Here is an 11023-nt window from a genome sequence, read left to right as displayed (position 1 = left end):
GGATTAAAGGCATGCACCACCACCGCCTGGTCCCTCTGCCCCATTTTAATAGAGCAAGAAGGCTGTCACTAGATAACACCTCTTTAATGTCAAACTTCTGCTTCCAGGTGAACCGACAGATGTCTCTTTGGTCCAAATTACTCTGGCATCACATCGTCTGTCACAGTAGCACACACCAGATCAGCATGGTGGGATGAGTGCAAAGGATGGATAAAAGAGAGGTTGGATCACTCATTATGATGTTTGAGGAAGAGATTGAGAACAGTCAGTCCCTGGTTGACCTGCTCTAACTATAAACCACAGTGGGTCTGTATTAATTAAAACTTTTATTTTATCTTAAAAATTTATTCTTTGATAATCTGTCAGCATATAAAAGGTGAGGAATTCACATTTTAAATATCCATAGTTTAAAACTTGGAAGGTCTAACCATATGCCAGTGCTCTATGGAGACAGTGAGTAGGAGCTGAGTTTGTTAGGTTCTACAATAGGACACAGATGTTTCATATAACAGCAGTCCACAGGACTCCATAATGTCTCACAACCAGCATGCACCATTATTTGGTCACTTGCTTAGCTCTCTAGTCTACACAATTCAGTTAACCAGAAATATTTTTTTAAGTACATCAGTTAATGAAAAAAAAATCAGGTCACTGCCCCATCTCTGTGGACTTGTTAGGTGCACAGAAAGATGCAAAAATATTCCTTCCCACAAATGGGTAGGAGGGGAAGAGAGGATGGGATGGAGAAAGATGGGGAGGAGGAGGATGGGGAGAGGAGGGAGGAAAAGAAAGAGACACTCAATAATCAGAGAGCTTTTCTGGAAGAAAACAGAAACAGACCCAAGGATTCAGAAACAAGAATGCTGCTGGCATTTTCAATCATTAGATTTCTGACTTTTACTAGTTCTGTTTTTCAGAAAAAAAATAAAAGAAACAGTTTTAGGAAAGGGCCTTCTTAGGGGGTTGAGAAGATAGCGACTCAACACATCGAAGTGTATAAGGTGTCTGTATTCTGGTCATATTTCCAAGACAGTCTTTTTGTTATGCAGACTAAGGACCCAATCCCAGGCAACAGACATTAGTTGCCCTTGGGAGAATATAGAGAGAAATGATGCTGAGGAGCCTGGAGATCTGGAGGGAGGGTCAACAGTATCAGGTCCTAGTCTGCAGCTCTTTAGGGACCTATGCAGAAAATTTCATGCATGAGGATGATTGTGATGTTTGGATAAGACATGGGCAGTGTCTTCAAATTCAAAGTTTAATTTAATGTCCACTCTTTGGCTAGACTTGTGGTCTGGGTTTACTTTATGAGCGAAAGGCTGACACGGGAAGCAGTAAAGGTCAGTTTCGTTTCGGCATTAAATAAGGAAGAGTTGGCTACTCACACCAGGAACAAACTCAGAGTTCATTACTGCATTACTTTGCTTGTTTCTGGAGACAAGAACCATTCACATGTACAGCTGGACAGTCAAGAGCCACCCCCAATGGCTGGGAGACTGTAGTTGCTCCTGTGAATCAGCCCCATGACTGGGTATGCATTGGAAGCCATGCTTCTAGTAGTGAAAGCTGGTTGCTAAAGGCTTTGAATAGCTGGGAAGTATCAGGAAGAGCCTTGTTTGGTTGTTTGTGATGCCTTAGACACGTTGGCAAGTTCTTTATCTATTTTGTTTAGTTCTTACAGCATCCATATGAGGTAAGTTAAGATAAGATACTCCTTTGTAGAAAAAAAAAGACAGAGATGGTAAGCTACATATCAAGTTCATGAGCCAGAAAGAGGCACTGATGGGTGCTGAATCTATATGGCCTGATGCCAAATTCTAGACTGTTAACCCCCAGGGTACACACATGTGCAATGTTCCTTGACCTTCTACTGTGTGGGTCATCAGCCTTCAACTCTTTTCTTTCTTTTTAGGAGAAGCAGATTTAAATAATCAAGAATCTCTACTAGTTTGCAGAAAGTCTCCACTACTGAGCATAAGATGGATCCCAGATGTCTTCTTTGCTCCTATTCTTAAACTTTTAGCCATTACAAGAGAAGACTCAAAATCATCTCAAATGGGATCACTGCAAAGACAAGCATCCGAGGCTCAGAAAAGACCCTCAAAGCTGCAGGGTGATGCTTGCACCTTTTGGAGAAGAATCCATGGCAATACCCTCCCACGACACAGGCTTTGGCACTTGGCGGAGGGCTTGTCTTTTGCTGAGAAAATATGATCTTATAACACAAGTAACTCCCCTATCCTTTATTACTGACTTTGTGTGTCTCCCTCAGCTTTATTCTTTCCCTCCGATCTTAGGGAAAACATGAACCCCAATCTTTCTTTAAGCTAACACCACTCCCAGACTTAGTAGCTTCTTCCTTCTTTCTGCTCCCAGTTACTTCTGGTGTCTCTTTCCTTTCCACATATCCCTGTAGGGAAGCTTGGAGAGAGTGTTGTTCTAGCTAGAAGCTCAGTCTCTGGATCAGGCTGGCCAACCATGTGCCCATTGAATGAAGGCAGCCACTTGTCCACTGTGAACTTGGGCAACTTAACGTCCTCAGTACTCTAATGCATATGACTAGGTGACATAATCCTGGGTAAGGGACACTCACTCTCTTGATTTCTCTACTTTCCTGTGATGCCGACTTTCGTCACCCTCTTCCCTTAACCAGCTTAACTTCATGACCCTCACTCCAACCACTCTCTAGTCAATGGCATGACTTCCGGTCCAATGTTTGGTTTTTAAAGAGCCATTTCCTCCATACTGGGAGGAAATGGCTAGACCACAGCCAGTAAATATTTATTGTCTCTATCCCCACTTCTGCTTACTGAATCATTACCATAGCCTTCAGGTTTCCAAGAGGAGGGCTCTTCTGAGGTCCTGTGGAAGGAAAAATTCCTTGTAAATTCTTGCTAGGCCCCTATTTTCCTGACGTGGAAGAACTTTCTCTAATTTCAAAGTGTTTATTAGGCTATTAAAGTGATTCTGGAATCAGATAAACTTGGGTCAAAACTCAACGTTGCCTCTTACTGTCTGTATGACCATGGGCAAAGCTTTTACTCTCTTGTTATAGGGTTGAAATGAATAATTTATTACAAGAAAAGTGCCTAGAAGAGAGCCGGGGAGATAACTCAGTTGGTAAAATACTTAGAGATGTATGTGGGCCTGGGTTTGCTCTCCAGAAACCATGTGAAATGCTGGGTATCGTGATGTATGCTTAGTAATGCCAGTGCTGGGAAGCCAGAGACAGGTGCATCCCTGGGGCTCACTGGATAGCTAGCTCAGGCTAATTGGTGGGTTTCAGGCCAATGAAAGGTTGTATCTCAAAGGAGGTGGGTACCACCAGAGAGGGCCCTTTAGCTTCCATACTCACATGTATAGACAATGTGCACAGTTATGTACATGCACCCACAACCACATGCTTACCTATTCATAATATATGCCCCCCCTCTCTCTCTCTCTCTCTTTCTCTTACACACACACACACATGCACACACACACAGACACACACACACATGCACGCACACACACAGATTACATGGACCTTGGCATCATCAACAGAGTCTAATCAATCGAGATCTTCAAACTGAAGTTATGGTAGTGTTAAAATAGAGAACTGAGACATTGCTATATTCCCAGGAGCTATGGCCTCAGAATTTTAACAAAGTCTAAGAATTCTTCTTGGTTGGATCCAAAGTCCTTGGGCTACCTTAGTTTGATTGGCTTTTTGATAACTCTGATTAAGGCAAATTGCCTCCAAAAAGAGTTGGGAGCACAGACCCACAGAGTGGGCTAATGCTGAAAGGCCAGTTTCCACAGGCGAGGAGGACACCGTGAGCTGTTGCCACATAGTTCTCGAGTTACCCAGAGCTCCACTTCCTGGTGGTGAGAGGCCATAGTTCAGAAAGATTGTGCTGCTGCCTGTTGACTCATTCCGTGCATTTCCGGTGTGGATCTTGTGCTTTTCATTCAAGTTACTGACTCAGCTTAACCCTGCTTAGCTTGCAAGACCTTTCAGGAAAATCAGAGCACGAGATGCAGTCACTGCAAGTTGTCACACATGATTAAGTAGCCAGAGGGAGTGATTTATGTGGAAAGATTAAAATCCCTAAATATGTATGGCCATGTGCTACTCTGATTGAGTGGGGCTTCGGGTATTTGGAAACTGCCCTGTGGGAAATCTGCAGACTTCAACAGGGTGGGGGGTGTATTACTTTCAAGGGCTGACAGGCCACGTGGGTGGCAGAAATGTGACTACATGAAAACAGGGTGCTGCTTCCTGATGGAGCCGAGCAGCTCAGATTCAATCGGGAAATTCTTCTCTGGCATTATTTCGTCAGACTGACTCTGGAACGCTTGCTCCACCCATGAAAGTGATAGTCTGTGCCATCAGTTCTGTTCTCAGCTCTGACCTTTCTGCTCTGTGGGTGGGGCTCCCTCCCCTTCTTCCTACAGTCTCCCCCATGAACACCACTCTTCGTGTGCTTTCTTCCTGCTTTGCTACTGACAACACCTTTACTGGTCTTCTTCCACCAGATCAATCAAACAGACTAGGAAGAGTCCTGATTTTAAGTTAGGCCTGGAATCAGAGTTCACTGGATTTACCATTTCCTAATTATAATTTTCCAGGCCATTCAGGATGTTACTGACCAAGCCATAAGTAATGGCTGAGACTTCTTTTCATTTGTGTATGCATTTGTGTCCCAAGGTATATAATTCAGAAGAAAAAGATACAGCGGCCTGGTCCTGACTCCGTTCAAGCCATACCTGTTGTTAACATGGCTAAGCAAGGATGTGGGATCATCAAATAGAGTACTCTAAGAAGGCAGTGATGCTGAAGCCACAGACAGAAGGACCAGCCTGAGTCACCGCACCAAGACTAATGGGAGTGAAAGAGAAACACCTGAGCAGTCTCACACTGCTGCAACAAACCACTGGAGAAGATTAGGCTTAAACAACAGAAACTATTTCTCAAGTTCTGGAGTCTGAAACTTTCAGATCAGCCTCTATCTGATTTGGTTTCTGGCTTACCTTCTCCATATATGATCCCAAGGCAGAAGGGGAAGCTTTGGTGTCTCTTCCCATTTGTGTATATATGTGTGCATTTGTGGATGTGCTTGTGTGTGTGTGTGTGTGTGTGTGTGTGTGTGTGTGTGTGTTGAAGGGCAACCTTGGGTATTGCTTCTATATCATCTTCTACCTTTTGAGACAAGGTCTCTGATTGGTCTGGAACTTTGTCATGGTCAAGTTAGCTGGCCAGAAAGCCTCAAAGATCTTCTTCTCTCTGACCCTCATAACTGGGTGTGAGTTCTGGGTTATCTGACCTAAGGTCCTTATGCTTGCAATACAAGTAAGTGCTTTACTGACTGAGCCATCTTCTTGGCCATATCTTCTTCTTCTTTTTCTCCTCCTCCTCCTCCTCCTCCTCCTCCTCCTCCTCCTCCTCCTACTTCTTCTTCTTCTTCTTCTTCTTCTTCTTCTTCTTCTTCTTCTTCTTCTTCTTCTTCTTCTTCTTCTTCTTCTTCTTCTTCTTCTTCTTCTTTAAATCAGGGCCTTATTCTCACATTGGAATCTTATATCCATGACTTCATCTAGATATAATCAGCTCCCAGATTCTATCCCATTGGGACACAAGACTTTAGTATGTGAATCTGAAGCTGCTGGTGGTGGAGGGAAGAGAGGGACACAGTATTTAGTCTCTGATAGAATACCCGAATTCATGTCATGGTTTGCACAACCTGGTTACTTTATCATCAACACACTGAACACAAAGATGTTTTCCTAGCACAGTTTTCTCTGAAGAATGAGCCAAAGGTAATATATCTGTGTTTCTTCCATGCATCAGCAGGCTTCCTGAAGTATACTGGACCTTGAGATTCTTATATTCTTTACTGATGGGCCTTGTGCTCCAGCCTGCTAGCTCCCATATCATGCTATACCCTACGTCTTCACTGACCCTTTATTTCTAGATTGTCTTCCTGCTTACTAAGCCTGTCTTCTACACTTTTTCTGATCAGCTCTACCTTAAAAGTCATCTCCTCTAGGAGGCCCTGTGGGATTGTATTAAAAGCACTGAAGAGCCTTATATTTATCTGCATGGGACACATAATTCAGTATCATATTTGTTTGAATTTTTGCTATTCCTTCTATTCTATGAGCTTTGATCTATTGTTTTGGGTACATGAGGTCTAGAATACTATTACCACAAGGTAGATGATTAGTAAAGTTCAGCAAATTCAAATATTTGCAGAATGATTAAGTGGTGGCATACAAGAGTATTCTAACATGATAGTGTCTATGTGTAGCATCCATGAGATAAGAATGCATGGGGTCTCAGATGATGGGGCATTTTGAAATTTCTATTTTGCTGGACAACTGAAAACATGCATATATTTAATCATTTAGCCACAGTTGTATAGTCTTTCTAATGGGTAAATTGCAAGTGTTTTTATTTAAAATTATTTTCCTTAAATGTAATAAGATATAAGTTTTGGTTCATACCTTTAATGCTATTTTAATGTTTTAAAAGATCTGATTTAGAGCACTTGCAATTCTTAAATGATACATGAAGACATGGATTTGGATAATGATATCATCTATTAATAGACTGCTACAGGAGTAAAGGTGCCTATAGTGTACACAGATTGGAAAACTTGGTCTGATGAGTAGTGTCCCTACAAACCCAGTAGACTATTGTACTGACTGAGCTTCCCGTCGCTGTAATTATCTCCTAAAATTTTTATTGTGAACATTGATTGCCACTTGCTCACTCATTCCGTTGGAGGAAGTGGAAGAATGAACCGGTGCCAGCAGCGTGGCAGGGTCCGTGCAGGTCCTGTGTGTGGTTTCAAAAGGAGCTGTTTTTGTTACACAGGACAACTGTCTGACATTTCTGGGTTCAATACAAATGCTACATTTGGGATTTCTTTCAATTACCAAGGATTTCATTGAAGATACATGACAGATGGCAATTTCTTAAGAGAAAAAAAATAAACCATGGGATAATGATTTGTGTTTGAAGAGCATTAGGCAAAATGTCTGCCCTTCTCCCCCTTGGGTATATCATTCATGTTCTCTCTTGGGAAAAGAAGGACACATTCTGTTTCTTAGCTAGCGACTGAATCCTTCTCTGTCTTCTATTGCCACTGATAGGTAAGTAAGCCAGACTATGGTGTATCTCTGCTGGATACTTCAACTGCCTCAAAATAGGTCTGCCTGCTAGTAGCTACCACTCCCCAAATCCATTCTCTCTCCTCTAGCTGGACGAATCTTTTAAACAATCAATCTGATCATGTCACCTTCCATGTCTAAAGAATTTTTGCTCTCCAAATTGTTTTCATGGCTAAACACGTGCCAGATAACAAATGGTTCCACAAGCCATCATCGACCTGTCTCAAAATGGCCGTTTTCATTATTAACATATTTAATATGCTTACCAGTGGTTTGGTGATATTTCCATATGTGTATACAGCTTTATCATAGCCACTATCTTGTAAATTCTGTGAGAGCAAAACTGAGCCTGTCCTGTTTGTCCATAAATAGCATTTAATATGGAGAGGGGATGTGGCCATGACAGGGAGTCATTCTGTTGTGCAGTTTTGCTTATTGTTGCCTTTAATTCAGGTTGAAGGAAGGTGAGTGTTCACTTGGTCTCTGCATTTGCTTCTGGCCATTGTTCTACACTTCCCTCTCTAGGTAAAATTTCTTTCTGGAAGATGTCCTTTGGAAGACATTTCAACAAACAACATAGCAATTGAGATTGCCGTGTTCTCTGGGGGAGGGGAGGAAGGTTAAGGAAAAGGTTTATTATGTATCCCAGACTGGCCTTGAACTTGGGGTGAGCCCCCTGCCTCTCCTCCCCTAGTGTTAGGATAACAGGCATGTTCTCCTAGGTCTGGCACAAGACTCTGGTCCCCATGAGCTGTTTAGAGTACAGAAAAATCTGAATGTAGATGGAGACATTTATTTTCTTCCCCATAAACAATCACAGATGATCTGAGGCTGAGGAGGCTGACAGAGCAGAATCCTAAAGTATGTGTTTATGTGTGCACTCACACAAGCGTGCCGTCTGCATGTCTGGACGCACTGTTCTGGTACCCTAGGATGGGTTAGCTCCGCTAGAATTGATGACAGTGACATCTGACGAAGCCCTTGCTGAGCTCGGCTTTCTTTGCCAGAGAATGACCTATGTGTGTCATAATGGCATATTTCAGAAAAGAAAAGTAGTAAATCCTAGAGTACTGCCCCCAGAAGTCTGTGTGCTACTAGCCCAGATCTTTTTTGACTGTAAAGATTTTTCAATCTCATTGGATGTGGTGTATGCATGCATTTATGTGATTGGCATTGGACCAAACTGATTTAGAAGAATGTAGCTTAGATCAAGCAAGTAAAATTGCAGAATATGAGAAAGTGTAGCCCAGGAGAGGCAAGTACAGCAGGTTGCAGAGATCTGGAATTATTTTGCATTTAGGGGGAAAAAAACCCTTTTTTTGCATAGCATCTCCCATTGAGATTGCTTTGGAGGGATGCGGCACACAAACTTTGCTGGCTCCGTTTTGTCTATCTAGGCTGAAAGATAATTGCAGAAATGTTCTCCTATTATTGCTTAACATAGTACAATGCCCAGGACCAGGAGCAGCCATGGCTCCCTTTGTCTAACAAACAGGTAATGCGTTTAAACAAAGGCTAGCGGGTTTCTGCCAGGATGCAGGCAGACTCGGTAGCTAAGTAAGTGTGAAGGATGTTTCTTTCACTTCCTCCTTGGCCTTTAACACTGGCCAAATAGTCAAATGCAGAGGCGTGCAAGCACTGAACAAGATGGCTGGCAGATAAATTACAAAACACATGGAAAGATCATTTGCATTCCTTCTTGGAAGCTAATCAGGCAGTGAGGACCTAACTTGCTACTCTGACAAGAACTTCAGTGATTGTTCAGTCTCTTCAATAGCATCGTCCTTTCACAGTTGTCCATTTGGGTCTTTAGCTTGTATCTTATGTCTTTAAATAAAACAGCTGACTTGCCTTGCCTGTGACCTCTGGGAATAATTTAATTCTTGCAGTGGGAACTAACTATCTACACAGCAACAAATGAAAATTCCTCTCTGACCCCCAAACCCCAGACACGTGGGCTCCTCAGTGCTCTCCTTGGCTCGGAGATTGGGGAGCATCCGTGCATTGTCTTTTTAATATTCCAAACCATCTTAGAGGTCAAAGCTGTAAATCTCAACAAGATATGGATGTCAAACCTTTGTACGACGAGGGAGATATGTGAATCTTTATAAATGGAGCTATACGGTAACAGAGAGAGACAGGGTCATTTAGCGATCCATCCAGTCTGCAGTTTTATGATGGAGCAGGAAGTCTGAAAGGGAAAGAAATTAACATTAATTCAATGCTCAATTAATGCCAGGGCACTTGGAGTGAATTAACATATCCAATTCTCACAACAAAGTTGCTATCCATCTATTTTACAGATGAGGAAGGTGAGAATTAGGGAGATTTAATAATGTGCTTAAATTCACACACATGAGGAGAGACTGAAGTGCAACACAGGCTCCTGTCTAACAGCATTCTGAGCACAGAATATCAGCAGACTCAGGAAGAAAGCCCATCTCCTCTTTTACTGTGGGCTGGGGCGATACTCTGCCAGTTTAGTACAGTAGTAATTTTTTCCTCTTGCTCCTTTCTTTGCCTGCCCTTTTGAGAAGCTTTGGTTACCTCTCAGGAGCTTCAGTGAAGTCTCCCTCAGGTCTTCAGGCCTTGTTTCCCAGTGAGGCGGAAGTGGCAGCAGCAGGGATGCCTTGCCAGAGCCTCAGGAAGGTGGAGCTGCTGAGTGGAGGTGGGAGTGAGTTTTCACCGGCCATTACTCTCCCGTCCACCCAGATTCAGTTTGTATATTCATATTAAATCATCAATCGTGCCTCTGTGGTGACCTCTCCTTTTCCACTCCATAAGTATTACCTATCTGGGCAATGCAGTGTTAGGTGCTGAATTATGATGCCTTCAAAGTAGACACCTTAGAGACATAATCTCTAGCTCAGAATGTGGCTGTAGTGGAGACAGGGCTTTGGGGGGAGGTGGTGGTAACCAAAGTAAAATGAGTCCATAAGGGTTGGCTTTAATATAGCATGTCTGATGTCCTTTACTGAGAGAAGAGGTCTGAGGACATGAACATGAGCACACAGAAAAAAGATCATAGAAGACACAGCAAGAAGATGCCATCTATGCACCAAGAGACCTCAGAAAAAAACTAAGCACTGGACCTTCCGCCTTGGACTTTTAGTCTCTAGAACTGTTATAAAATACACCACTGTGACTAGAACACCCACTCTGGTATCTTGTTAGGAAAACCACTATGTACAGGAAGGCTCTAGTGCAGTGGTTCTAAACCTGTGGGACATGACTCCTTTGGAGTCCAATGACTCTTTCACAGTGGTTTTATATTAAATGTCCTGCATATCATATATTTACATTCTAGTTCATAACAGTAGCAAAATTACAGTTTGAAGTAGCAACAAAATATTTTTATGGTTGTGGTCACTACAACGTGAGGAACTGTATTAAAGGAATGAAGCATTAGGAAGGTTGAGAACCACTGTTCTTGTGTGTGAGACTCTATGAGCAGCTTAGCTATCTAGCTGGAGAGATGGATAAGGCCCATGTCTATCTCTGTCCTTTATAGACTGACGGCTTGCATGTGGAACATTCACTATCAGATTAGAACTTTGAGAACTTTGTTTTTCAGGGCTCCAGACACCTTGTAATAAGAAAGCAGATACATACAGTAAGTACCACTGTTCGCTTTACCCAAGTAGGCTGGATCATCAGAAGTTGACAAGGCCTATTTGTAGTGTTTTGCAGTAGCAATCATAGATCCAACTTTGTATGGATTCTGTAATTTATTTCCATTATGAATAAATTTGGCATTAATATTGAAGCTTTCAAGGCTAGGAGTGGTGTGGTCTAGGGGTTAGTTCTTATAAACCGTTCTCTTGTCTAGTGTGGCTTTATTTCAGGCGTTGTCTGAGTTCTGCACAGTGTG

This window comes from Mastomys coucha, unplaced genomic scaffold, assembly GCF_008632895.1.
Source record: "Mastomys coucha isolate ucsf_1 unplaced genomic scaffold, UCSF_Mcou_1 pScaffold14, whole genome shotgun sequence".
Lineage (NCBI taxonomy): Eukaryota > Metazoa > Chordata > Mammalia > Rodentia > Muridae > Mastomys > Mastomys coucha.
Note: the sequence above shows the minus strand (reverse complement) of the source record.